Source organism: Melopsittacus undulatus, chromosome 9 (assembly GCF_012275295.1).
Source record: "Melopsittacus undulatus isolate bMelUnd1 chromosome 9, bMelUnd1.mat.Z, whole genome shotgun sequence".
Lineage (NCBI taxonomy): Eukaryota > Metazoa > Chordata > Aves > Psittaciformes > Psittaculidae > Melopsittacus > Melopsittacus undulatus.
The window spans coordinates 19,380,081-19,406,355 of record NC_047535.1 but is presented as its reverse complement, the minus strand read 5'-3'; the positions used below and the strand labels follow the sequence as shown (position 1 = coordinate 19,406,355).

The following is a 26,275-nucleotide window of genomic DNA, read 5'->3' as shown; positions in this document are numbered from 1 at the left end:
AAACTTCATGAGGTTGGCATCAGCCCACCCCACAAGTGTGTCAAGGTCCCTCTGAATGGCATTCCTTCCCTCTAGCATATCAACTGAACCACACAGCTTGGTGTCATTGGCAAACTTGCTGAGGGCACACTCAATTCCATTGTCCATGTCAACGACAAAGATATTAAACAAGACCGGTCCCAACACCAATCCCTGAGGGACACCACTCGTTACTGGTCTCCAGCCAGATATTGAACCATTGACCACAACTCTTTGAGTGTGACTATCCAGCCAGTTCTTTATCCACCAAGTGCTCCACCTATTAAATTCATGTCTCTCCAATTTAGAGACAAGGATGTCATGTGGGACAGTGTCGAACGCTTTGCACAAGTCCAGGTAGATGACATCAACTGCTCCACCCCATCCATCATTTTTGTAGCCCCGTCATAGAAGGCCATCAAATTGGTCAGGCAGGATTTCCCCCTAGTAAAGCCTTGCTGGCTGTCACCAAGCACCTTGTTGTTTTTCATGTGCCTTAGCATGCCTTCCAAGAGAATCTGCTCCCAGATTTTGCCAGGCACAGAGGTGAGACTGACTGGTCTGTAATTCCCTGGGTCATCCATTTTCCCCTTCTTGAAAATGGAGGTTAATTTCCCTTTTTCCAGTCATCAGGAACTTCACCTGACTGCCATGATTTTTCAAATATGATGGCCAGTGGCTTTGCAACTTCATTCTCCAGCTCCTTCAGGACCCACGGATGGATTTCATCAGACTGCAGTGACAGGACAAGGGGTAATGGGCTCAAACTTAAACATGGGAAGTTCAGGTTAGATAGCAGGAAGAAGTTCTTTACTGTGAGGGTGGTAAGACACTGGAACAGGTTGCCCAAAGAACTGGTAAATGCTCCATCCCTGGCAGTCTTGACGGTCAGGTTGGGCAGAGCCTTGGGTGACATGGTCTAGGGTGACATGTCCCTGCCCATGGCAAGGGGGGTTGGAACTAGATGATCTTGTTAAGGTCCTTTCCAACCCAAACCATGCTATGATTCTATAAACAGAATAAAAAATTGAAACAAAAAAGCCTGCAGCAATAATAATCAGTGTTTCATATAGATACACCACAACTGCATGCTTGCATCAACCACGAAGTCTGAAAGAGCAGAATATTCAAGTAAGCAAGTTGAAAAGGCAGCCACACGCTGACATAAGAATATTTTTAGAACAAACTAAAAGCCCTGATCCATTAGACACATTCACACATACCAGCAAAAAGTTTTTAGGGGGTTTTGTTTTGTTTTTTAAATCCAACCCCCTGTTGGGAAAGGAAAAAACCCAAGTATAATCAGGCTGCCTACCTGTAGCTCTACAGTCTTTTCATTGATATGCAGTAGAAGAAAGGGGAAATTATTTTAAATAGCAAACAAGGAGGATTTTACCAAAGACTGGATTTGAATTATACTTCCATCTTGTGTATGGTGGTTATGTTCTCCAAGAGTAAGAGGCTGTGTAAGCTCCCTGTCTACTCAAGTACATGTTCTTTCAGTTTCAATACCCCTAATTAACTGTTGCTTTAGAAGTTTTTAATGGAAATCTTAGGGCAGGTATATCATACAAAGACATGCTACCTTTGCATCTTTTACTGTGCCATCCCACCTGTACAAAAGTATTTGCCTTGTTTTGTTGGTACTTTGTTAGCTAGCTATAGGTATATAGAACATACTTTTAATAACCGATACCAATTACAGTGCTGCCTAATCACTGCTTATCTATGTTCTAATAAAACTAATTTATCATGCATCCTGTGCAAAGACCTTACAGAGGAAGAAAGGGAGATACAGCTTACTTGTAGCTGTAAGAAACTGTTACAGTTCAGCTGCACCCTTCCACTGGCCAGAGCTGGGTGAAAGCTCCAGTTTAAACAGAAAGGTCAGACCCTGGGGAAGTAAAGCCTAAAGGCATTCCTACTGTCATGTCTGATTTGTGAAGTATCAGTTTGCACAAATGCATCACATCAGTCAGACCACCTTAACCTCAGTTCTCCCTATGGCTGGTAAAAAATATAACTTGGAAATGACTGATGGAGGACTAGGACCCCTTCACAGGAAGAACTTAAAACGCCTTCTAAAGGATTTGCATGAGAAGGAAATTTTCTTCTCCGGCTTTTGAAATGTACACACTTTTCACTGCACCCCACAGTGTCAATCTATTATTCAAGTATCTCCAGGGAGTGGTTCTTATGAAACCCTGCACAGTTAACCTATCCTTGGAGACATGCAAAGAACTGTTTTCAGAGCAGTTTCAAGCCTTGTCCTCCTCCCTGCACAAATATTTAGAAAGTAATCTCCACCCTCTACTTCCAAGACGGGCAGTCTTAGTGCCCAGATACATCCAGCTCCACACAAGCAAATAAGAATATAATCACCACAAAGTGAAAACAGAGCAAAAATTGTTGTAGAGTTTTTGAGTCATGGTCCCATTATTTCATAGCTTCACACCTTCCAGTCTTTCCTTCCATATTTCTATAATTCATGTATCAGGAAAGTGGGAGGTAAAAAAGAATCAAAGGACATTTATGATACAATTAAACTTCATGAGGTCACCAAAAGAAAAAATCTGAATTCATTTTAGAATGATCATCCCCAAATCTTGCTTCTAGGAGCAACTGATGGACACAGTTTTAGGATCCACATCAAGCCCCCCACAGGGTTTACCTTTTGTAGACCCCTCCTTAAATCACATTCAGCTCTGGCTTTGCACCTGCCTAGCATGCAGATGGACAGGGGCCATGAGCAAGCACTGGGAAAATTCCTCTGGTCTTTTCCATTGCTGACAGGACCCCCAGAGCCATCACTTAAGCTGTGCCTGTACACCTGCCTCTCTGGAGCCTCCACATACACACACAGCCAGACTGTCCTTGGGAAAAAGGAGCAGTCTGCAAAGCAAGTGGTCCTCTTGTTCATTGGATTTCCTAGTCCAAGGTACTTTCACATTAACAGGCATCAGCATTAGAAGGTTCATATTTTTGCCTCCAGGACACTACTATCACAACCCTATTGTGAGATGAAGCATTTAAGACTATGGCCTCATTGCTGCCGTACAAATTAAGGAAATTGACTTGGCATGCAGGATTTCCCCTGTGCAGCATGGGGACAGGGAATACACTTTCTGAACTGGCCTTGCACAAAACATGCGACTCCTGTGCTGCTGCAGAGCTGATGAAGGGGAGAAGGAAAAAGGAAGAAGGTACAAAGACTTGAGTAAATGAAAACGCAAACCAAAAAAAAATAAATCAAAACAAACCAAAAGACCCAACAAGCACTGAGCTGCAAATGAAAATGTGTACACACATACAGGGAAAAATTCTGTAAAACTGAACATGCTCCTAATCAGGCAGTCCTCAAGCACATCAATTTAAAGCAAAGCACACCACTTACCCCAAACTCTGCTAAAGGAGTAGTTAAGGGCACAGTGGACAGAGTACTTCCAGTAGGAGTATTTTTCTAGCACCACCTCTTTAGCACACAGCCAAGAGGCCTACGTGTCACCTGTTTGCATTCGTGTCGATGGGTGCTCAGAGACAGAGAGGTGTGCCTCACATCACCATGTCTAAGGAGGGCGCTGCCCGACAGCATCTCTGGGAAGCGATTACACAGTTCACATGTCCCTTTTATTCCTAGAGGCAAACAGCATTTCAGAAGGGATTTGTGCATGACATACCTAAAAGCAGATCTAAAGTATCTGCTCAATCACCCACATGCCTTAGTAAAATTACATTGTTCCTAACAAGGGGTTTCATACAAAAAATGTATTAAGGATGGAATATATGGATCAGTTCCATTCATAGCTTTACATCCTTCTCCCTCAGGTGTGAGGAGGATACACTAGTCTCTAATGCAAACTGCTGGTTTCTTTCTCTTGTACAGGCTTAAGGACACAGTGCTGCTCCGTGGGTACCATGGTGAAAGACATGTCTACCATAGACTTCTACCTAAAGAAGAGAAATATTAGTTTTGGCAAAGGCTCGAACATAAGGTATTAGGGCTGACAAGACTTCAGACCACACTTGCAACACCACCCCATTTCACAGAGAAACAATACATGCTTAACAGAGGAAGCTTTTGGGGGGTGGAGTGGTCCTTCCCATAATACACCACCCAGCCAACCCTCCCAAGAGCAAAAAAAACATTATTTTGTATGAAACTACTCAAATAAAACAATTTTTATGACTCAGCCCACTTTTCCCCCTCATACCAAGTGAAATGACTCACATCACCCCAGCTTCTGATCAGCTGTGTAGCCAGCCATAAAGCCAGTGACTAACACGGCAGGAGATACCACACAACTCTAAAGAGACATCCTTTTTTTGCCAAAATTTGCGAAAACACAGATATTAGACCAATAATTAATTCATAATTTAAGATACCAAAACATTTCATCACATTGTCCTTTGGGGATGGACAGCAAACACTCAAGGGATATAGTTAACTTTTAATAGTGTCCACCTTCTACAAGTATCACTCAGCTTTCACGTAGATCTTACAGACAAATTGTGTCTTGGCCTTGCCTTTTCTGCTCAGGAAAACCAGACTCCAGTGGCACAGTGGGACAGTCAACCAGGCTGTATCCTATAGGTAGGAGCCAAACCACAGTGTAGTCTGCATATTCCCCCTGCAACAGAGATCCAGTCCTCAGTGGACAGAGGGACATGCTGAAGGGGCTACATCCTTTGGCACCTAACATAGCAATAGCACCACGCAGTAGGTGAAAAAGTTGGGAGTCAGCTTAGGAAGGCTCCACCACATTCATACATAATTAAGCCGTATTTGTAAAAATACCATGAAAAAGTCAGTGCTATTTAGGGTTCAAAAAATGCTTTGCAAATGAAGGTTTCCCAAAATAGGGCTTTACCCTTAAAAAGCAGTTGAGGCTGCATGCTTATGATTGAAGTGTTGACATGGCCATTGGGGAAAGAGTCCAAACCCCAAACAGGCAGAAAATGAAGGTATTCCAGGTTTCTTGATGGCCACTGTGTCGATACAAGTACATGGTAATAACATATTTGTACAGGTTTGATCACTCTGAAAGTGCAAGTAAACGCATACTAAAAAAGCTTCTCACCTGGGCGCTACACAGGCTTAAACAACTTCAATAGCTGTTTTATACATCCCCTGTTGTTACAGCAGAAGCAACAGGAAAGTGATCTGGACCTCAAAGGTGTAAATTCACTAATCCTGTCATACCAGCACTCCCTCCACACTATAGCCACATTCTTGCCTAGCATGGGTGAAGCGTAGCAAACAGCCTCACCCTGCTCTAAGGCTTCAGTAGCACCTCAATGCTTGCAGAACTGGTCACCATCAGAGACTTGCCAGCTCTGTTGAAACAAAGGACTGAGTTAAACTCGTATTAGAAGTGCCTTTGGCTAAGAGCTGCCAAATATGCATGTATGTAATAGAAACAAATTGTGACAACTATTCTTTATAAACTCAAGTAACTGTTACACAGGGAGTGTTAATAAAGAAACACTTCATGAAATATTCTGAGCTGCACTATTTTTTTATTTTTTAGGAAAATATCTGGCCTTGCTTGCTTTAAATTTGGTCAAAACGACACGTTCTGCAATCTCTGGGACTTTTCTGGAACATAAATAAGAAGAAGGAAAATACCCCTTCCTCTGACCAGTGAGAGGAAGAACTTCACTCGCTCTGAGCTGGTTACTCTCAATTGCTTTACTTCACATTTTACCAGTATGACGTTTTTAGTTTCAACTACAGACAAATTCTAAGGAATTGTAGGATCGATGTCTAAGGATTGTCTCTTTCTTGGAAGGATCTCATGATTTTAAAGGTGCTCAGGAAACAGAAAAGAGTCTGCAAAAATAAACGCAAAAACAAAATAGGTTGCAAGGCTTTAGCTTCCAAATGCTGATGTCACTTCTGTCTCAGCTGAAGGTGCTGTAGAACACTTTACCAGTTGTCAGCTTTGCTAGAACAGCAGAATTTTGGCAGAGCAAGAACTGACAAGCACGCAAAGCACTCTGAGAATGAGCTACAATGGGGGATGCCAGGCATAAAATTGTCATCCTACCCAGAATGGGATTCAAAAAGGGTAAGTGAAGCAACAGGTCTGCAGATGTGGCAAGAGTCTTGCACAACAGGCCAGGCAAGGAAACAGCAGATTCTGGATTTTGTTTCCAGAAAGCCTTGAGAAACTGGGAATAGAGAAGCCAGGAAAGAAAACAAGTTAGTTTTGCAACTACATCTGCGTTTCAGCATAAATAAACCAATGAAAAGGAAGCTGAATTTCAAAGTACGACCTGGTTACATAAAGGAATGAAAGGCAGCATGGAACTGGCAAAAAATTGAAAACAAACCCAGTAATGTTGTAGCTGATACTCCAGCATCACCCATACAGAAGGATCTCTGTGCAGTTTCAGCTTCCCTGCAAAAGCACAGGGCCATTTCTACTCCCTCACCAGTTTCCAACATTTTTATGCTTCATGGTAAGAAAATACCGTAGATAAATAAAGATTCACAATGCTCTCTGATGTAAACAGTTGAACACTCTCTGAGGATCTGTCCCCCTCCTGAGAGAGCTTCTGCCTCCCAGGTTACCTCTTTGTACTTGCATCAGAAGTTGCTTTCAAGCTGTAGCACGGAAGCAAACATCTGTGCCATGTCAATGAACTCCAGAGGAGACTGAGAAAAACAAACAAAGAATTTTTTTTTAACAGCTCCATACTACTTACTCCTTCCTCAACCATTCAACTGTTCCTCTAATAAATACTTTAAGCCACAACGCCTTACAAGTTAACATGCCATGCTCTTTCACTAACTTATAAACAGGAAATTCAGAGCAATGCCCAGCATCCTTCCTTGATGTGACAATTCTGACCCCTTTGGAACCCACCTCAGATCTTAGGAATAACAAATAACAGTCTCACATAGATTTACACTGTTTCCAACTCTTTCAAGCCAACACAGGAGCCACCAGAATTTTACCTACAGAGCTGGTCATACTCACAGAGGTTTGCCCACCCACTGATACAGCAACACTTCCAACTGCAGAAGGGTTAAGGAAAAAGAGTACACTTCTATTTCTGCTCTCAGAAATAGCCACTGAAAGATAAAGGAGAAGATAATAAGAATCACAGAAGATCATCAGAGTTGAGCATTTCTTTAAGGAATGGTTTGGTTTTCTCCAAATTTCCAGCAAACAGCTAGAATAAGTAGACACATGAAAGAACAGAGTAAAAGGAATAGGAAAGGGTAAAAAACCCTAAAAACTGAAAAAGCAATCAATTTTGTATATGCAGTTAGAATAAGTGAAGCGACACCTCAGGGAAAGTATGTGCACGCACTAAAGAAAGTATTGTACTTTACGCTCTGCCAATATGGGTGATTCAGTAGGCTGTGATACACATTAGGCCAGGTTCTTTGTTTAAGCCCAGCAAAGCACTCACTGTAAACAGCCAGAAGAAATTATGTGCGGCTTCTTTAAAAACTTTCTTAATTTTTTTAATCTCCTCCAGGGCAGGAAAGTTTTTCAGCTGCCTCCCACCTTATTCTATAGGACACACACAGATAAGAGTCTCCAAAAGGTCACACCACCAAGCTTAGGAACATATGTGCTGCATTAGAGGGAAATAGTCTGGAAGAATAAATTATCATGATTAGGTCAATTAAAAGTCTATTGAGAAGGTCAGGCAACAGACAACCTCAAGGTCCTCATAGTCACTGTTAGATAAAAGCGAAACCTGCACAAGTATGATACAAATGGGACTGTAAAACTGCATCATTTATCTAACATGATGTGGACAAGCAAAGGGGTGAGGCAGGAAAGAATTTCTGTGCAGAATTTACTGCACCTTTTCATCATTTGGATTGGGAAATACCTGCTTCCTGCTTTCTATAGGAGGTAAACTATCCCTTGTTAACTCTGGTTTTTGACTGGAAGATGCAACAGAAGTTAGTGGGGGTTTTTTTGTTTGTTTTTGTCCAGCTGCTACCATTCTTTAGCATCACTGCTTTTCTAGAATATTGTGACCTGTCCTTATTTTTGGTGGAAGTTACTTGATCAAGTTCAACAATAACGAATAAGGGACACAGTATACAGCATTTCGTACATTTTGTTTCGGCTATTCATTCCTAAGGAAGTTAAAGGTTTTCCCATTAGTTAGATGACATTCATATAGCCAAAGATTAAGTCCATTAGAAGTTAGGTTGTGTACACCTGCCAAATAGTAACAGGTAACCACAAGGCATCCTGGCCTTTTGGAGCAGGACTGATGTGTCGGATCACACTTCCAGCCACCAGTCAAACAACCTGCTTCTCAGAAACGTTACTAGTTATCAAAGTTATTGACTGGACTACTAAGCAATATCCATTTCTAATGAGCTGGGAAATCTCTACTATCTATAAATACTGGTCATGACATTAGGAATAATAAGAAGTTACTTGTGGATATATTTAATCAGAATAGTCTCTTAAATGGATCTAGTAAAAAGAGCAAAGTAAGTTTATAGTTACCTGTGGGAAAGCAAGGGAAACCGCCAGCTAAGAAAAACCCTATCTAGTAACTAGAAAAGGTTATTCTATTCCTTTTACTCCTTAATCTCAAATCCAGTGCAACTGGATGTGAAATGTAAGGGACAGCCAGAGATGCTAAGCAGGGAAGCGATGCACATGGACAGAGACAGAAGGATGTATGCAGACTGATAAAACTGAGGCTCACAGCTAGCATTCAATTCTCCCAAACTTTTAAAAAAACCTTGACAGAAGCATCCTTGCAGGTGCCGAACTCACTGGGCCTATGTCAGATTGTGCTAGCAACCACTGCAGTGTAGAGACAGAGCAGTGCAGGCTGGCAGCATGACATTTCGAAGAAATTGAGATAGGTCAGTCATGAAAAATCTGCTCTCAAGAGGCCTCAAAAAGGAACTGAGCCTTTGACTTCAGAGTATGTAACAGCTACAGTCCGAGAGAGAGATCTTCAAACAGTACTGGGCAGGGTAAGTATATGTGATGCTTCCATGCTCCATAAATGCTTTGAAAAGGCTAGAGAATACTCTAAGCATAATTTAACTTGTCCATTACATAACAGATTACCACTTCTGCCTGAAATAGAGCCAGGCAGTATTCAACAGGCAATTACCTAAAGGTCCCTTCCAACCCAAACTATTCTATGATTTTATCTTCAGGAAGCTGCTAATGTGCAACAGCAAAGCAGTAATCTTGGTCTGTGACAGCAAGACATGGTCATTTTGGAGCATGCTGTGATTCAAAAACATCACTTTCAAACTCTTCTAATAAAGCAAAGCTAAAACCACAGGTCTTTTGGGGGGTTATTTTTATTTTTTTCCCCTTACCAGAGTTGAAAAATAAGCCTGTAACTTTCAACAAGCCAACGAATCTTCCACTTCAACAGCTCCAGAGCTGCAGCACGTATTAACACTGTCCAAACCGAGGCTCTGCAGTCTGCCAAAATATTCGGGCAGTGCTTTGGCCAAATGTTTGCTTCAATTTATATCCTTGCACAGCTTCCTTTTTAGAGCCTCAGGGAAGGAATAGTTCAAAAGAAGCACCAAATAAGCAGGCTGAACTGCACAACAGAAAGCTTTCATCCAAAAAAAGCCTGCTGGTTTTCAACCTGACTTGCCAGCACTATTTATCTTACTGCTCTGATCAGAATCCCATACTACATAATGAATTATGGTTAAATCCTGATATATAGTGACAACTGCTCAGGTAAACAGCACAGCAAACTAGAACTTCTTGCCATAATTCTTGTCATTGAGGTATGCATGAGCCCTGCAAAGAAAGCAAAAATAATCACAAACCTAATGTCAGTTTGCCAATATTATTCTATTTAGTTATTCCCAGATTGAGGGAAGGTCCCAAGATGGCTGTAGAGTAACACCTCTGCCTGAAACCTGCCAGCTTTTCATGCTGTAGATGCCTTCCTGCAGAATTCTTTCATAATACTTCATGCAGACATAGTGTCCTCAAGTTTCACTTTAGCTGACCTACAGTAACAGGTAATCTGCTACCTCTCCCCACAGAAGACTCTTCAATTTAAATTATTATTCAGAATGGTTTTGCTATAGGCAATAAATGGCTTAGTAGCAGTGAGCTTAGAGAACAACCACCTCTATGGCCCAAGTTCCAGGGAAAAATATACAAAGTTCTTCCAAGAAAATAAATCACCAGTCAGACTGCTCCAATTGATCCAAGCAGTGAAAGTTCCCTGTAGAAAACTGTGTCAAGGAAACGTATGTGTAGTTTTCATACCACAATGGATTCAGACTGCTTTCTTAACACCAAGGCTGAAACTCTGCGTACTTATAGAAAGCCTCATGCAAACTGACAAACCCACTTCATTGAACAATCCACAGTTTTTTATGTTCTACATTATGACTGAGAAAGGCATCAAACCTCTGAAACAAAAAATGAGATACAAAAGGTAAGTAGATATGAAAGAATCTATTCAGCTACACACTTCTGTACACAAGTCACAAGAAACTCAAGAGTATGCAATGGTACTGTCCAACAGGAGTTCATATTTGATAAGACTCATTAAAGTAGCTGCTGGTGTTCCATCTTCTAGTAAAAGACCAACTTTGGCTCACAGTCTTTAGTTTGATTTTGAACCAATGCATACGATTTCCTGTAGAAGGAAATAAAAATCTGGTGATGAGATTTCAGTAAAAACAAATTCAGTACACGAAAAAAGAAAACCTCAGTTAGCATTAATCAATACAGCCACAGTGCCTTTAGTGGAGCTATGCTAACATACACCAACCCACTCACTCACAGAGAATTCCCACCTCACCAAGATCCCAGTTCTGCTTCTCCTTATACCAACAGTTGTACTATAATACAGCAAAACTCAATTTTTTTAAAGAAAACTTATTCCCATGACACAGTGTTTAAACAGAATTCAGAAGCAGGAGCTATACTGTTTCCTAGTTACGAAGTCACACATTCAGACCAAAGAAAAGTTACTCTAAACTTTTTAAAGTTCTTTCCACTTAGACTAGAGTTTATTTCCCTCATTGTACTATGATTTGTACCAGATCTTTTTCCATTAACTACTTTTAAGGGTTTGTTTTGTTTTTAATTTATTCTTTAAATTTTGCATGGTTTCATAATTTTTTATCTTTATTTTTTTTTCACTATATGTTTTAAAGGCAAATAAAATCACTATTTCTCTTTGATGCCATTCTTAGCATGTTTAACGAATCCCACCTAAAATAGGTTCCTAATTTGTCTTTACCATGCTTAATTACTAACGATGTTTTGATTAAGATAGTGCTGTGAAAAAAAGACATGCTGGAAAAAAGCAAATATATTGAAACCATTGTGAGTATACTGAGGGAAAGGAGGGCAGTACCACACACTACAATACTGGTTTGCTGTATACAACAGAATCCCAACATTACCAGAATTTAATCCTCAAATAACTTAGGCTATTAGAAATCACTACCCTAAAATGTGCTAGAAATTGTTTCTGTAGCACACAGTCAAAATGCACATGTAATGCCATAATTGAAAAGCATTATATAATAGTAAATTACCATAAAGCAATTTTAACCAATCCATCCATCACAGCACAGAAAGAAAACTACAAAGTCAAGCATAAGTGTTTACAAAATCCTTCCTCCCAGTTATTTTGTATAAGTATTTTCATACACTCAGAATGTCTATAAGGAAACAGCAAAAAAACATATTTACTTAACTACATTTATGAATTTGCCACTGGTTTCTCATAAACACATGCCAGGAGTGTTGATCAGGACTAGAAAAAAATCATCTTATGATACTTCATGGTAGACATCAATTAAAACTCTGGGAAAGCCTTGTGACCTTCCACAGAAGTGGAAGAGAATACTGTTCTTTGTTCTCTAAACAGCCACCCCTTGATTATTTACAGTCTACAAAAACTGGAGATTTGGTCTATGATTAGAAAAACACCAGCAAAGACACAGGCTAGAAAGGATGCCTGATTACAGATTCATGCTTGGGGTGGCAAGCAATGACTCAGTCAGATGCGTACATACGTTTTGAGTTTCTTCCAAAGACAATACAAAACACAGTAATAACATCCCACCTCATATTGCCTTCACCATCGTTAATTGTAAGATTGAAAGTACTGCTACATGATTGAATAAGGAATGTGAACTAGATGAGCTCTCATGGTTCCTTGCAGTCCAATTTCTTTTGCTAATTAAAAATAACAGACTCTGAAACACGTCCTTTTTATTCCTTTTATCATCAGTACATTTAGTACACATGAGAATAAACACGTCTGTGTGTAATCAGTCAAACCCCTACCATTCTAAAGGAGCGTTTATTAAGTATGACATCCTTATATGTTAATGAGAACACATTACTAAATAGAAGGTGGAAAAGTTCAAGCAGTACAACATTTAAAAATTCTGAGTTATTTTCTTCTGTATTATGAAATGTTATTTGTGCAGTACACTTTATTATCAAAGGTCTAATTCCACCTTCTAATGGTAAACCAAGTTTGACTTAACACAGAAGGAAATGTAGGCTGATGACGTGGGACCAGAAAGGGCATCTCTGTCCCCTGATCAGCGGTCACTGCAGTCATTTATTTTACTCTTATTTTACCCAGGTTTGTCTTTAAATCTGAATGATTTCTTTGTGAAAAGCAATGACCAAAGATGTACCCAAAAACTGCAGTTATGCCATTTAAACCCAAAACCTATGTTTTACATAAGCCAGTATATTTCCCCATTTTTACTTTTTCCCCTAAAACATGAGGATGCAGCAATGCTGAACTGTCTCCCCAAATCAAAGTATTTCAGGCAGTTTGTCAAAAGTACAGCAACATTGTTTTAAAACTCTTAGCAGAGGAACAGTTGGGACACAACAACTGTCAGCTCAAAGAAAACAGTGTGAGAAATGTTATGAAAATAAATAAAAAGGAGAAAGTGTTTCATACCTATGCTTAAGCGCTGCAAAGAGATCTCTAGCTTTCCAAGGGTACTTCAGTGACAGATTTCCTGTTCAGTTCAGATCTCTGGAATGCCAGAGTCATGCAAAAAGAGCCATTTCTTATCTGCAGGTAGCATCCACAGAGGAAAAGAATAAACCCAGAACAGTGTAGTTCAGACTGAGAGCTTTGACATTCACACTCACATGCAAAGCTCCCAGCCCCACAACACCACCCTACCCACCTAATTACATTCAGCTGCTTGTCATGTGGTCTTGTTGACTGATCAAGTGATCTCTTTTCCTCTTTCTAACACTAAGCAACGTACCTAACTAGATCTTCCTGAACAAGGTAACAGACACCAAGCCTGTGTGCAAACTAGTGACCCTGCTCCTTCTTGTCACAGGGAGAAGTCGCGGGATGTTCCATTACAAAAAAATAAAGTAAAATACAGCAAGCACATACTGAAACACAGCAACCACCAAAAACTCCCCAAACTTAATGAAGAATTTCAGGTTTGAGCATGGTTTTATTGTATGTCTTTACAGATGGCAGAAAAAGGCACAGATGCCTGACTGAGACCACACGAGAAGGAGCTGGAAGGATTTGGGAGGAAGTGGCACTACAGGGCTTTGTGGGCATCCACATCCAGCCCCTTCTGCTGAACCACTTCTGATGGCAGCCAGCTTCAACAAAAGACCAGAGCTAAGATGTTGCCATAAAGTTTCTGAACCACTGCAGCTAAATCTGCAAGGCTGTGTCCCTGTGTATGTGTCCCAGTCCTAATAGATATATGCAGACATTTTACACATTTAAATAATTTGAAGGAAATAAAAGTTACAGTTTTAACTTGTAAACCAACTCTCCTCAGCAGAGAAGTCCATTCATCAAGGCCTCTTAACACCAGCACCCAATGGGCAAGAGTCACATGTCCGGCCACATTACAACACAGACTGTCTGCAGCAAGGCACTTGCTTAACAAATGGCCTTGTGCTGCAGTCTAAGGAACAACAGAGCTGCCTTCAGTAACCACGAGGCCTCGTCCCTCTCACAAACTCACTTCATGTTGCAGATGCTACCAACAGAGGACTGGAAGGTGTGGACAAAGCGTTTTGCACTCACCATGTAAGATTTAGCAGATGTGAGCTTTTACAGAAGAAAGATTCCCTTGCACAGCCCTTACTTGTCTCAGTTTATTTCCTCACAGTGTTTCAAGAGCAGACAAGTAAAAAAAGGAAGATTATTCTCCAGTCTTACCACTTAAGAAGTGCTGCAGACAGCCTGTTACAACATTTAACGTATCCTTAAACCCCACAAGCTCCTTCATTCACTAGCTTCAGTGCTCAACTCTCCCACTACCTTTCCTGCAAATCAAGGCAATTTTTACTGTCCTTTCTCCAATGAATCTCCAAGTTCTGTTATGTAGAGCTGGAACACTTTTTCATGCCCTAACTTAACATTTATCCAGATTTTACTAAACCCAACTTCTTTGACATTTTGTTACCAGTTATAATATTTAAAACTCTACCAATTCCAATCGTCTATGAATTTTACCACAGTTTCAGAAGAATACAGAAGTCCCTTTTTTGCTCTCACATGCAATTAAAAAGTCTGTGTTCTACTGTCAGCAGTGTGAACATTTTTAAACTTTAACTGCTCCTCTGACCCATACCAGCATATCTGCTTACTGTGAAGAAATATTCAGACCACAAGTCTGTAGCACTGGTAATGCTACAGAGAGCAGGAGGAACAAGGTAAGTGTTGACAGACAAAGCAACAACTCTTGTGCCACGTTGCAAACAGCCCTGAGGGGTGGCTACATGCACTGAGCACAAATTGCCTGTCTTAAAGTCTCAACCAGCAATGTAAATGGAGTTAAACTCTTCCACATGGTAAGATTTTTGACATCCTGAAGGGGAAAACCATTCATAAGTAATTCCCAGACTTCAGCTTTTTATTTTGGAAAAAAACAAAGCTGCTTAACTTGTCTCTTACCAACTGGTAGGAGGAATACCAACTATTTTCCCCCTTTCCCTTCCAAGAAAAGGTGTTATCCCAAAGAGGAAGAATTTGCTAGAAAGGTACAGCTGAAACAAACTTTATTTTCTAAGGGTGAAGTTATGTTGATTTCAAACTGCAGAGTTAGTACAAACACAGGGCCTCAGTTTACAAACTGGGAAGACATCGGTGTTTGGTTACTTGAAGTTTCTGACTTTAAACAAATATATTTGCAGCTTCCCAGCAAACAAACAGCTGAGCCAACCCTACTGTGGTGGCAGGAAGCACACACAAATGGTACAGCAGCAGCTGGAGCAGGAATCACTGCAGCCAGCCCAAGGTAAGCCTTCCTCTTGCTGCTACCCGAATCTCAGGGGTTTAGAAAAGCACGGACATCTTCTAAGTTTATGGAGGGGATCAAAATGACACCAGTGAAATCCTGACACTCAGAAATGCAGTTTTGAAGCTACAGTTCTACAAAGGAATGGCCGCCTATTTAGTTATTAAATTTTCCTGATGTTTTTACAAGCAAGTTTTATGAACAGATTGTATGAACAAGATGACCTGCATGCATGGAATTTATGGCTTTCTTGTAAAAATGGTCTAACCTATAGAGGCCTAAGAACGTAGGAGGAAATTTGAGAAGAGGTAAATACAGTGGGCAGTGTGGACCATTCTTCATCACTAACATCAGAATATCTGCTTTCACACATTCCATGCTCTTGAGTGTTTGCAAGTGTGCAAACTGTAGCAGGTGTTTCCTCTACGAAAATGCTGCAGTATTACCTGTTTGACCAGGGCTCTTGAAGAAATTAAGACATCTGCCACTGGAGACAGAAACAGGGGAACAAGAGCAGCTAGCAAGTGTCCATTTCAGATAATGTTACACAACTCATCTCTGTTTTCAAGGCCAAAACAAGTGCCTGGCATCAGTATCAAGTGCCTCCATTCTCCCAACTCCCCAATTACCCAATTCTGCTGCAGGTCTCCTCTTCAGCACTCAGCAGTTAATGGCATTTTCCAACACACACTAAAAACTCAGCATGCTCTTATCAACAGCCACATTTTCACACATGCATTCAGCAGATGACCTGCAGGTCTATGGAATGAAAACCAGCCAGCAGGCAGCCAAGGTCAGTGTTATTTGTTAGCATCCACAAATCTTATCTGTGCCACAAAACCTCTGCTGGCAGTCAGAGTTCTTAAAAAATGCCAGAGGGGGAAAAGCAGCCATTGGGACACACTGCCTATAAACTGATGCACATCTATGGTGGCAAAATTCAAGAGGAGACAGACTACATACTATACAGCCATTATTTCTCAGTGAGAAAAATACCCTACAAAATACAAAAAGAAGAGATTAAAAAAGTAATTGGGAAAAATATTAACATATTAATCGTTACAGGCAGATTCCAGAACTGTAAAAAAGAATAACAGTTGTTTCCTTGGAAAAAAAAAAGAAGCTTCTTACAAAAAGACACTGGAAAAAATTAGAGGGACTGCACTGAAAAGGAAAAGTGACTGGTTGTCATGTGAATGAGCTTGCTACTTACTGCCGCAGCAGCCCACAAATGCAGTAACATCCCAATACTTCAAGATAGAACTAAAAAGACCTGAGAAGAGGTGACAAAATTCTTTATATTGAATTTTTTCTGCTATCCTCTCACCAATATCCTTCCAAGAAAAAACAAAAGACAACTTGCACTCAGATCAGCTTTTACACCAGAAATGTAACAGATGATATTTGCCAGCATCAAATCATGAAATACCCCTTCAGTGATTAATACGAAAGTAGGTCAGGCAGGCCTTCCTGCTGCCCAGAAAGCTCATCTGTTAAATATTTTGTAATACTATAGATTAAAGGAAAGCTTTAATGTTTTGGGGTTTTTTTTTTCAACTATAATCCAATTTGGCAGTTTCTAGTGATGGTGATAGAGCTTTTATTAACATTGCAAGAGATACAGTATCCGTACATTGGACAATGAAGTGGTGAATACTCCACCCTGGCAGGGTTCAAAGTCAGGTTGGACAGAGCCTTGGGCTACATGGTCTAGTGTGAGGTGTCCCTGCCCATGACAGGGGGTTGGAACTGGATGGTCCCTTACAATCCAAACCATTCTGTGATTCTATGTTTAAGGTCAGTAGCGTTTTACACAGAAAAGAGCCTAACCCTCCAAGAGAGGCTCTAGATGACTTAACTTCCAGGGTCTCTTCAAGAATAAAAAGTTAACACTGAAGTAATTGATATATTAAAAGCATCAATCTTGTTTTCATGAACCATCATACTACCTAAAGGAATTGTTCTGAGCAACTGAGAACATCAGCACTTTGGAAAACTTCAGACCAAAATCTGTCATCTTTTCCATAGGAAAAACATCAAAAACTTGCTTCCTGAAATAAAATGTGCTTATTTTTGAACCTGGGAGCATCTCAAAAAGTACTAGTAAAATTATCCCAAACAAGCAGATAAAATTGATTTGTCAGTTCTGTGGAACTACAAGTTTCCTGCCTCCACATCACTTCCTATTCATGTCAGTATAGGCACAGTTTATCTTAAGGGAAAGCTAAGAATGCAGGTGCTTGTTCAGGCTCTGAATGAAAAAGGGAGTGGGGGGAATTAGCTCCTGAACAGGTTTCCCTCTCTCTTATTCTAGTTCTGAAATATTAGAAAGAAAATTATAGAAAAAATACAGTATCCATATACAAGGTATAGACATGGCGAATAAAAAGCTCTGTATTTAAAATGGCAATAAAATATATTAGTGTAACAACAAATGTGATTATTCATTTTGACTGAAATTAACAAATTTGATCCTTTTGTACGAATTACTCGACATGTTACGGCTCGTCTGCAAGGCTTATGTTGGTACCATGTTTTGTAAAGCATTAAGTGAGTGCCTGCATTAAAAAGAGCACCTAGAACAGCAATGCCTGCAGATAGAAGTGTCCCTGCATTCTGGTAATAAGCTGTAGAAGCATGCTAATAATATTATGTCTCTATCTACAGTCTGAAGAGTTACAAATCTCATTTCAGATCAATGATCTTTATCTATGCATTAAAAAGGTTGATGACTAAGTGTATTTCTTTAATTAAAAAAACATGGTAGCTTTACAGGAAGCTATTGTACCAATGTAAAGGAGCATATGCACTATCCTAGAAAGGATTTTCAATGGTTTACAATCCCATAATATTAATACAGTTTTGAAAGTTTTTTTCATATTTTTATTCATGCTTAAGCTTAAGCAATACACATTTGTTCTTTGCTCTATGTGATCCAGTATCTCACTGCCAAGTAAAAGACTGCTTTTAAAAAGTGATCTCACAAGAGTTCCAATTTGGACACAACTGGGTTTTCTTTCCAGCACAAGATGACCCTGTTCACATCTTCTGCAAACCTACTTAGCCAGGCAAGCGGTCCTTCATTCTGCTCATAAGCTGACAACAGCGTTTTTCACACTCTGCATTTGCTCTCAGGAAGGAAATGGTAAGGGTAGTTATCAGCACTATTTGACATATACAGAAGTATGTCTCATATTATTTTTTGATCTTCCCTGCAATGAAGCATATGAAACCTAACTAACCAACTGTGATGCCTATTTTTCTCCTCCACCGTTCCTTAAACCATCAACATCATTACCATCAGAACTCCTTCATTTTCCCATCTATTCAGTGACTCCCCACATTAAGTATAACTAACCCAACTGGCTGATCTTATTTCCTTCAGAGTGTGCAAAAGGCATGTATGGGTGGTGATTCTGGAGTACATTGCCAAAGCAAGTCTTTCAGTTTCACTAGTGCTATTCCACTCCCTGTGTAACTCCCAGTTACAAAAAAAAGAATCTTACTGCTCCCATTCCTCATTATCCCCCAGGCTGTTAGGCTGAAGAAAAATTCCCTAAGGCTCTACACACCACTTGAAGATTACGAATACAATGAGGTCTTCTTGGAGCAAAGCTCCAAATTTGCAATGCAAAAACAAACCAAAGCTGAAATGAGGACACGCCTCTTAGCCTAGCTTCCTAAGGAAACAAAGCTTATTAGAGAGAGGGGGGCAGAGACATGCAATTTTTGTCGTTTCTGCCTTCTCCCCAGCATGTCTGCTGACCAGTTTTAACACTCCTTCACAAAAGGGGAAGAAGTTCCTATGCACTATTGTGAAAAACTAGCAGTTGGATAAAGGAAAGAGTCAGAAGCTTGTCTCCACTAAAAGCTGGCTCTTACAGTTCTCAGGTCTGTAAGGGGCACCCATGAGCTGGCCAATTGTACATGCACTGCTCCAGACTAGCCACAGCACATTCTGGGGCAATCATTCAATTTTACATTTACCTCAGTCTGCATTTAAAGACATTTTCTATATAAAACCAAATTAAATTTAAGCACATTGTTATTAAAAATAAAAAATTAACAACAAAAATCAGCTGAGTTTCACTTCATTAAGAGTACAAATTTGGAGGGTTTGCGTTTTGTTTTAGAACCTACTAGAAAGACAGATTCTAATTTTGAAGAACATTCTTTTCATAGGTCTTCCAAAGTCTGCCTTTCAGCTTCTACTAACACACAGCCCTGTCCTGTGCACTGGGTGCTATATCCAAACAATTCTAGAAAACTATCAAATATTTACAGTCACCTCTTCTACTTCACAGCTAAACAACATTAAAATCATAGAATCATTGAATAGTGAGGGTTGGAAAGGATCTTAAGATCATCTAGTTCCAGCCCCCTGCCATGGGCAGGGACATCTCACACTTAAGCATGCCATGCAAGGCTTCGTCCAACCTGCCCTTGAGCACCGCCAGGGATGGAGCATTCACAACCTCCCTGGGCAACCCATTCCAGTGCCTCATCACCCTAAAAAAAACTACTACTTTAATAACTCCAACTTATGGCTACATTTAGCAAAATTGAAATTATGGGAGCTTTGCTATCAAATTCAGTAGAAATAAATCGAATTCAGACAGTACTGTCTTCAAACTTGGATAGCACCATCTCTGTACAGAGATGTCTATCCTGACACCATTCTAATGCAAGAAAGGATATGGAAAAATTAAGTATAGCCAGACAGTTCATGCCCCAGCAGAAAAGACCTGTCAAGCTGAATCACCCTTAAAGAGGAGAAAGGCAGTGGAGCATGTGCTGTTCCATGCACAGGATCTTGAAGTGCTGGATAAGAAACACTGTTGCAAACAGATGATACCAGCAGGGCTAAAACCTAACCCTTTACCTGTATTTTGCGTTCCATTCAGCCATGCAAAAAATTTGGAACCAAATGCAGAGTGGATTATGATAAACATTTGCAATTTAAAAACCAACAAAACCCTATCCTCGTTTTTGTTCCAATTCTGAATGTTAGTGAGACTTCAAAGGAGACTTGGAAAGCATCATCCATTGGCAGTAACTATAACAGCAATTCACATCTTTCATGCAAACATTCCATAAACAGTTTCAGAGCACAGGCAACTCCCACGGCTGCTACCTTTGAGAGATAACCTGAAGTTTTCAAAATGCACCACACTCCATATTAGTCATGCAATTAGCAACAGGTATTTCCAGGAGGAATGTAATTTTCCTCAGGAGCTACTAATTTGAAACACTACATTAACAAAACTGGCAGACACATACAACAAAACAAGAAAACTTGCATTTTTTTATCATAAAAAGAGATTCAACTTTTCTTTTCCTCCTACGCAACATACATAGTCTTATTAGTCCTTATCATTATTTGCAACCTTCAGTCTAGTTCAAATAATCCTGTTCCCCAAGGATGTTATTGAAAGAATTTTCTTCCTTTTCAGTCACAGAGCAACCTTTTTCCTCATAGCTCTTTGCCAGAGCAGCCAAGAGGACTGAATTAAATATCCAACACTTACAAAAATAATGAGATAGGTACTCCAAGTGAAACTTGGTTGACTTTGAAGAGCACATGCTGCTCACTTTCAGGGTTGCAGAGCAGCTACCATGAGAGCACTGCCACTTTGAAATGCTTAAATTAGAAACAGAAAGATGCCTTTAAAACAGTAATACTTCTGTGAGAGAGCCTTCATCGCCTTCCAATGACACATGTATGCTGCCTGGTGGGTTAATATGCTTAACAGAAGTACTATAAAAAACCTTCATCAATTGTTTTCAACTTTGTTTTGTATTTCGTTGTTTCTAATTCAAACCTGAAAGGGGCTCACATACCAGAAAGCTCACCTACCCCTTCCAAAAAATACAAGCTGGTTTAATAAAAGGCACTACTTCCACCCATAGAGCCCACCTTAACTGAAAGGAAAAAAAAAAACAAACTTGAATCTTGAGCAATGCTTAACTATTTTGCTATTTATTGCTTTATCCTTTTATCACCTTTTCAACCAATAGTTGCACACACAAGCAGTAATACAGCCAGCTGCAAAACTGCAATCAAACTCTGAAGTTAATCTGGAATCACCTACTTGATTTGTGCAGCAATTGCCCTTATACCCATCTGGTGGTTTACTTGCATACAAAATATTTCAACTTGGGTATAATCCTTACAGTCTTTTCATTCACAGAACTCTTTTACACAAAAATCCCTGCAGAAGCATACAGAGATTTTCAAAATACTTCACAAGAGCTCACAAGTTTTTTTAATTCAAAAACACTGCTCATTTATCTACCAACTCAATTTTTCAACTGAAAACCACAGATTTCAAAAAAACTGTACTCCTCCTAAGATTCTATCTTCATTGGTTCCTGCCACTCTTCTACCTTATTTCTAGCCATCATCTTCCAGCCATCATCTTCCAGAAGTGTCTTTATCTGTCTTTTTCTTACCGATTTCTCATCACTAAAAGTATCAAACAAGGAAAGGGAACAGCAATGGGAAATGGGTTTGCTAACTCAGGAAAATAACACTGTATTGGTTTACACTTTTATATTCTCTTCAGAGTCATAAAAGCAAGGACATTTGCCTTTTCTTTTTCCCCTGCAGGAGTTTCAAATACTGAAGAACTTGTCAAGTCAACTCCAAAGTATTGGCCAGTATGCGGAAAGGATTCCGACACCCAGTACTTTGCAAAACTATCATACATACATCACAGTACTTTCAACCCATTAAAGCCACAACTTCATCACAGGAAAAATGCTGGTTATATGTCACATTTTAATCTATATGCCATAAATTAATCTTCAAAGATTACTAGACTGGAAACTAAATCACAAATGTTGAGACTACTAATTACAATCATAGAATCATAGACTAGTTAAGGTTGGAAAGGACCTTAAGATCATCTAGTTCGAACCCCCCTGCCATGGGCAGAGACATGTCATCCTAGACCATGTCACCCAAGGCTCTGTCCAGCCTGGTCTTGAACACTGCAGGGATGGAGCATTCACAATCTCCCTGGGAAGCCATTCAGTGCCTCACCACCTTCACAGTAAAGAACTTTCTCCTTTTATCAAATCTAAACTTCCCCTGTTTAAGTTTGAACCCGTCACCCCTTGTCCTGTCACTACAGTCCCTAATGAAGAGTCCATCACCAGCATCCCTATAGCCCCCTTACAGATACTGGAAGGCTGCTATGAGGTCTCCACGCAGCCTTCTCTTCTCCAGGCTGAACAGCCCCAACTTTCTTAGCCTGTCTTCACACGGAAGGTGCTCCAGTGTCCTGATCACCCGCGTGGCCCTCCTCTGGACTTGTTCTAACAGTTCCATGTCCTTTCTATGTCGAGGACACCAGAACTGTGCACAACACTCCAGGTGAGATTTCAGAGAGGAGAGTAGAGGGGCAAGATCAATAATCAAAAGTAAGTTCTGTTGTATTATGTATGAAAACAAAACAATATAAGGATGTTACAGGAAAGAAAGTAGGGGCTAGAATTTCCCATTCACTACAGTTTTACCTCCACTGGAGATAAAAGGATATTATCTCAGCTGATTTAGCATGGTTCAAGTTAGTCCTGCCTCCTAACAGGGATGCAGTTTTCAGACTAAGATCAAAAAAGAAATTATGCTGTTCCCAGAGGACGACTGGGGGGGAGGGGTGGGGGAGGGTGGGGGGGTGGAAGGAAGGAGGGGAAGGAAAAAAAAAGTGTTTCTGCTATAAAAAGCTGCCTTTGGGTTAAGTACTTGCTAAACTACGCTGCACTTCAACAACTTTTCAGCCATGTTTGAAGTCAGTTCTGTAAACATGACTGCATTTCCACCATGAGTGGTATCTGCAAGACATGAGGAGCGAAAGCAAGTCCTTGAGCACTTGACATGCCCAGCACAGCAAGTGCTTAGCTATAAATATGTAAGTAATCTTTTGAAATTACTGAAGAACAAAGTTAACTATCTGCAGAACCTGATCACATGTGGAGTACAATAACACAGCTTTACCACAGAAAAAAGTATTAACTATTTAAATCATAAGTTTAATATATTTTAAATGCACTTTTTTATAATTATTTGCTGAGACATTAACAGGGGGGAGTTGTCATTCTTTATATTCCATCTCTAGTGCAAATGTTGCCTGTTTCTAAATCCAGTCCTTACTAGCCCTCTGCTGACTACAACAGACTGCACTTACCAATGGCATTGACCTGCAAGCCCAGGGTTATGCTGAAAACTGACAGACTCACCAATGATCATTATGCCAGCACATCAGGTACCTGGCAGAACAACCAAGAATCCAAAGCAAACACAAAAAGATTACTGCTCATAATACTTGTTTCTGTAAATGCCAAAAGCTACTTGAAGATTCTTTTATCTGACCAATCTTCTCTTTGAAAGAAAAGGAAATGTGTAGTCAAGTGATAAAACAATGTGTTCCCATGTTTAACGATAGTGATGAAAACAGTCTGGTTTTCAATATCTGGTTGCAGATGAGAAATTTTATTAGCTGCAAAAATAACAGTGTAAGTTGTAGCATACTCTCCCCACCCAGAGCTCCTTTGTTAAAGAGATTAAGCAAACATAAAACTAGGACCCTGAACTAGAAACACAGGAGCATGTTCTTTTTTTCATCTTTTTAACCATGCTTTTGAGACATTCATCTGCATCCACAATTATGCATCAGCATTTGAAATGCATATTGTATTATATGCCTTTCCCTAGCTGGAAAATACTTGAAACAGTCACATAGAACAGCAGTCTATGAAAAGAAACAAGGGCTGAGAAGACAAGTCCATGTAAGAATAAACTTCCAGGAAAAGACAGGCAGAATAGACAGAGTAGTGCCACCAACGCATTTTATGTGTGGAAGTCAATAAACATTTTGTAGAGTTTCAGTAAAAACTCTTAGAGAAAAATCAGCTTGTCAGTAACACCTAGCAAAACTCCCAAATCCAAACATGCGTCTATGTGTTATCCTGATGAAAACTCATAAGCACTAATCATCAGGGAAAGTGTTTGAGGAATCATAGGATCAGAAAGCTCAAAATACATCTGATGCATCTCTAAGGAGAGATAAAAGCTGAAGCTGGGTGGTCCTTCATGCTTTGCTAACACCATTAAAAATACAACTTACATATTAATATAATCTAGTTACTTACAGGGCTAGAAGAAACAATACGTATTTCTGGTGGATTTAGCTTTCTTTAGATCCAAGATCATCAAAGCGTTACTTTATCCCAAGCACTGCAACTCAGGCTGAAGAGACGTCCTGAACCCTCTCAGCAAGCAGACTCTGTCAGACAAAACATGCAGTGTTCAGAAAGAAGCAACAGATCTGTTGACACTCAAATACAAGCTTTATGCTCTGGCTAAACACATAAAATACACTTGCACAGCTCCCTCAGCAATTTAGCTTTTTATAAGGCCTTGTTGGTTGTTAAATCAGACGTGCTATACACTTTTTTACAGCAGAAATGCACGTCTCGAGCCGTGGGAAACTTGCAGGTGCCACAGCTGCTACCTGCGGAGGCCTCAGAGGAGTTCTTAGTGCACCCGTGCTCATGGCAGCAGTTGCTAAGTTAAGCCCTCGCACGGGCAGCAGACAGGCGAGGCTTAAGGCTTCTTCCCCTAATGTCACGGACGAGGGCACACTGTTCCAACCCCCACGCCGCTAGGGTCCCACTGCCGCCAGACCCTGGGACACCGTCTCGCTCCTCACGCCCTGCAGCCCCGGGAAACCCCCTTTCCCAACCCACTTATCCCGACATTATTATCTCGTCTCGCAGCGATGTTTCTCTGAAGGCACCCCCAACCCGCGCCCCCCGCAGCGGCTCCCTCGGAGGATGACTGGGCGGCGAGACCCCACGCTCGGCTCGCCGCCCTCCTACCTGATCTCCTGCCCGGGCACCGGGGCTGTGTAGCACCGCGTCCCACAGCACCTGCCCTTTTTGGAGCTGCAAGCGTGTCTTTTCCGTCAAGGCAACATCACTTCCCGTGAGGCTCAGGGCTAGCACGGCCCCTCTCGGCCGCGGGCAGCACCGGCAGCACCACCCCGGCCTGGCCCGGCCCCTCCGCCCCAAGGAACCGGACCGAGAGCACCTCTGAGCGGCAAGGACGGCGCTGCACCCCGCTTGCCTTGCGCCAAGGCCGGTTTACGTTAAGCAGGCTGCTCGCCAGCCGCACTCCCCCCGCTCTTCTGAAAGGTCAAACGCCGCTAATAGAAACTCAGGAGAGGAAAAGCAGGTTTAGAAGGGAAAACGCGAGCTGCCAGGCTCCCGTCCACCGCCGTGGATCCAGCGAGTTCTTCCTGCCACCTGCTGGCTGCCTGCCCTCGGAAGAGGAAAGCGCTTCCGCGACTCCATTAACACACTTTACATCCGGCAGCCTCCAGAACCCGGCAAGCACAGCCTGCCGCTCGGCTGCAGCAATAACCCTGTCTGCATCAATAGCCCTTTCTGTCTGCAGCAGTTCGGACATCTTGTTTGTTGAGACTTTTCAAAATCAACTGCCATCCGGCAATTACGGTTACAAAGAAAGTGCCTCCTGGACTTTAGTTAAACCTTCTTTAAAACAGCCTTCTCAGTATGTACTGGTCTGGTAAAGAGAGGAAGCTGCTGGAGTCACCACTGTAGTTGTGTGTTTCCATTCATCACGGACTTGTGACATTTCCTTGTGTCCAAACAAGATCTATCACACACTAAACTGTACCTCCCAGTCCACCTTCTGCTGCCCTCTCACCCCAGCTTCTGTGAAGTCTGCCTACAGCTCTCACATTGTTCCTGGCTTTAAAGGAAAACACATCCAGGGAAATGATTTCTTACCTCATGGTGCCCATAACAAGATTCTGTGTTAAAAATCATAATCTAAGTCCCTCCCAAGATCTGCAGTTTGTAAAGATTTCTCGTATCTACTGATCTCAGTAGTCTGAGCTTCAGATTCTGTTGTCAGACTGATACAAACCTATTGCAAGATGAACACTGTCCTACTGAGCTACACGCTGAAGC

General features: G+C 40.9%; 1 protein-coding gene across 5 annotated transcripts in view; it reads right to left on the bottom strand.

Annotated features, from left to right (window-relative positions):
* The window catches only part of RAB27A (RAB27A, member RAS oncogene family), a 39,172-nt gene that overhangs the window by 11,866 nt on the left and 1,031 nt on the right, over positions 1 to 26,275 (bottom strand). The window contains exons 1-2 of one of the 5 annotated variants that reach the window (XM_031046173.2): positions 25,160 to 25,588; positions 24,431 to 24,564 (exon numbers count right to left, since the gene is read on the bottom strand). The gene's annotated coding sequence lies outside the window, so the exon portion shown is untranslated. Of the gene's footprint in view, positions 1 to 3,412; positions 3,432 to 11,716; positions 11,736 to 12,948; positions 13,142 to 24,430; positions 24,565 to 25,159; positions 25,589 to 26,275 lie in introns of those variants that run through there. The other 4 variants (XM_034065879.1, XM_005145902.3, XM_031046174.2 and 1 more) reach the window with 4 other exon arrangements.